General features: G+C 31.4%; 1 non-coding gene across 1 annotated transcript; it reads left to right on the top strand.

Annotated features, from left to right (window-relative positions):
- Nucleotides 1-3,119: 3,119 nt before the first annotated feature.
- Nucleotides 3,120-3,331, top strand: LOC113374103. The gene has a single exon (XR_003366951.1). It is a non-coding gene; the product is annotated as a small nucleolar RNA U3 (small nucleolar RNA).
- Nucleotides 3,332-3,746: the final 415 nt, after the last annotated feature.

Here is a 3,746-nt window from a genome sequence, read left to right on the forward strand (position 1 = left end):
CAATCCATTGCAAAAGTCCACTTCAACGCAAACAATTAGTTTACCTTTAGAAATTATATCCAAAAATAAATTAAACATCAAATTAAAAAATGTTGCAAAAATCAGGCGCCACGTTTCTCAAAGAACATATACAGACTTACTAGTATAATTACTGAGGTTATTAGGGTTTATCGTAATAAAATAAGGGCTGATAAACTGACAAATATTAACTATTACCCTAATAAAGTTTGGTACACTGCAAAAAGACTGACCCAAACTTCTACATTCATACCGTATTTACATACAAATTCAAATAACTTTGCAACGGCACCCGAACAAAATGCCGAAATTTTAGCATCCAACTTCAAATTAGCACATAAGTACAATCTTTCTATTACTCAAAATGCTTTTGAACAGACTGTTAGTTCCAGGGTAAGACAATATATAAACAATACTGATAACATAAATCATAAAATAGAGATAGTAACAGTTGCGGAAGTTAAATATATTATTAAGAAAATGTCTAATAAAAATGCTCCAGGACCAAATGGTATACAGAACTTAGCAAATAAACAGTTACCTATTAAAGCTATTATTCTACTTACACAAATAACAAATAAAATTTTTACAAATGGATATTTTCCTGTGTCATGGAAATGTTCTAATGTGTAACCAATATTAAAGCTAGGAATAAAACCAGATCTACCAGAAAGCCTATTAAATACAATAAGCAAGGTAGTTGAAAAATTACTGCTTGTTCGATTTAATAAATTTTTAAGTGTTAATAATATCATACTCGAAAGACAATATGGTTATAAACTCGGGCATTCAGTTCTTCATCCACTAGCACAGATATATATATATATATATATATATATATATATATATATATACTCGTATATATATGATATCCCTACTGACAGCAAAACAAATACATTAACATTTGCGGACGATACTGCTGTGATTACATCATCAAAATCAATAGCCGTGATAGCTAATAAGCTACATAATCATATAGATATTATAGAAAAAAATGCAAAAAATGGCACATAAAAGTAAACCCCATAAAAACGGAAAGAATGATTTTTTGGAAAGGAAATAAGTTGAAAAAAAACCTATAAAAATAAAAATTTCAGGACAAAATAAAACTCACATATAAAAAAAAAATTGGCGCTAACATATGGGCTTTTAAATCTTCTAAGTCCACAGACAAACACAAAAGGTGTAATAAATACAGAAAATAAAAGAAGAATATATCTAACGTTGATCACGCCATGTCTGATGTATGCTGCCCCAATATGGAACATGACATCGAAGACAAACAATAACAAACTACAGATATTACAAAACAAATCACTGAGACTGATATGTGACCTAACTACCGGACACTACTACTCAACAAAGCTTTTACATAAACAAGCAGACATACCGACTGTGCTTAACCACATTAAGAAAATGACGGAAAACTTCTCCCAAAAATCTAAAGAACAATAATATTAGAACCCTCGGACAGTACACACCTGACATCATCTGCTACGGCAAATATCCAATGCCAAACTACATTCTGGACGACACAAATAAAAGTATCTAATAATTTAAAGTATGTAAATTATAAATATATTCAAAGATTGTGATTTTTTTTAAATGATGAACTTTCTTTTTTTTCAATCACAAACCGTTATATTATTTTTAAACAAAATGTGTAATAAAAGTGGATAATTTGTAGTATTAAATTAGAGTAGAATACTTTTAGTAGTAAACTCATAAATCATGGTTATTGTATATTGTATTGTAATATATTGTAATAAAATAAAAATAAAACTAGTTGGTTTGGTATTTAGCCTTGAGGCAAGTTGCATGAACTTCCCGATATATGTAAATAATTGACTTAATCAAAAAAAATGTGTAAATAATATACTTCATCAATCCTACTTTAAAAAAACGATAATAATTTTAGTAGTTTGACGAATTTTTAAAATTAAACTACTTGCCGTAATGCCGTAATATTACAGTGAGTTCTATAAGACCATGATGTATATCGCCAAAAAAAGTTCCATGAAAATCGGCTTACATTTTTTTTTCAACAGTTAATTACAAGAAGACGGCTGGCTCGGTAGATTTTCACATAAAACTAATCAGTACCATTCCCAACTAATATCTTTCGAACAGTTTTTGATTTTTTAAAATCGGTTCGGTAAATGTGGACGAAAATTTAACACTTTTTTTCAACAGTTAATTACAAGAAAACGGCTCGGTAGATTTTCACCTAAAATTAATCAGTACGATTCCCAACTAATATCTTTCGAACAGTTTTTGATTTTTTAAAATCGGTTCGGTAGGATGAGCTTAAATATGGACAAAAAGTTTAACACTTTTTTTCAAATTGAAAAGAAACGGCCTGGAAGATCGTCGCACAAAACTGACAAACGATAGTCCTCACCGAAATACATCAAATGGCTTTTAAATTTCTGAAATCGGTTCAGGCGCTTTTGAGAAAACGTCGATCAAAAGTCTAATTTTGACAAATGTCAAAAAGCTATACCAATTTTTGCAAACTTTGACGAATTTTTAAAGCTAAACGAGTTGTCGTAGGGCCGTAATATTTTAGTATGACCTAGAAAACTATGGTATCTACCGTCAAAAAAAAAATCATAAAAATCGTCGAATTTTTTTTTTTAAAACGTTACTACAAGAAAACGGCTCGGCCGATCTTTACCAAAAACTAATCAGCACGATTCCCAACCAATATCTATCGAATGGTTATTGAATTTTCCGAATCGATTCAGAATTGCGGGCTAAAACGTGGGCGAAAAATTTTTCACTTTTCTGCAATTTACAAAGAAACGGCGCGGCCGATCGCCGCACAAAACTCAGAGACGATAGTCCTCATCGAGATACATCAAATACTTCAATCGGTCCAGCCGTTTTGGAGAAAACGTCGATTTACGGCAAAAAATCTGTTCACACACACACACACACACACACACAGACATATTTTTTCCAAATTTGGTCTCATTCGATTCAGAATGGCTCAAAACGTCGAGAAAACATAAAATTAGCAAATCGGATTTTTTTATGAAAACATAAACTTCTCCTACGGGAAGTTAATAATAATAATAATAATAATAATACTTCTCGGCAAGACTACATACTTCACAGGATAATTTTTTATTATGTCTTCACAATCTCTTCACTTAAATGTGGAGTTGATGCAACCTCGAAATTGAGTCGTAGCTTCGCACCCTGAGCGTGAGAAATATGTTGAACTTCGTTTGGAGTTGTATCATCATCGATGACCTTCGCCAAAATTATTTGTAAATTTTGGTCATGGGTGTGATGCATTCTGAGAGCTATCTTTTTAAATATATTATGTTATCGGCATTCCAAAACCAACTACAATATTGCGTTTCTGATATTTTTAAATTATTAATATAAAAACCAAAAGTTTGGTGGTTCGAGCCCACCCGAGGTCGTAAAATAATTATTGTTTATACCCATTTTTGTTCAATTATTATAATTAATTAATGTACTTCTACAATTATCAACGCTACGAGAGTAGCCTCCGTGGCGCAATTGGGTAGCGCGTTCGGATGTTTACCGAAAGGTGGTTTGAGCCCACCCTGGGCGTAAATAGTTATTATTTATATCCTGGAATATTTAATGAAAATTGTTTATACCCAATAGTATTCGATGATTATATTCTTCGTCATATATGTAGTTTACCCTACTATTATCAGCAATACGACAAAGGCCTACATGGCGCAATT

Source organism: Ctenocephalides felis, unplaced genomic scaffold, assembly GCF_003426905.1.
Source record: "Ctenocephalides felis isolate EL2017-DRISC unplaced genomic scaffold, ASM342690v1 CF-g0.4_SCAFFOLD_01604, whole genome shotgun sequence".
Lineage (NCBI taxonomy): Eukaryota > Metazoa > Arthropoda > Insecta > Siphonaptera > Pulicidae > Ctenocephalides > Ctenocephalides felis.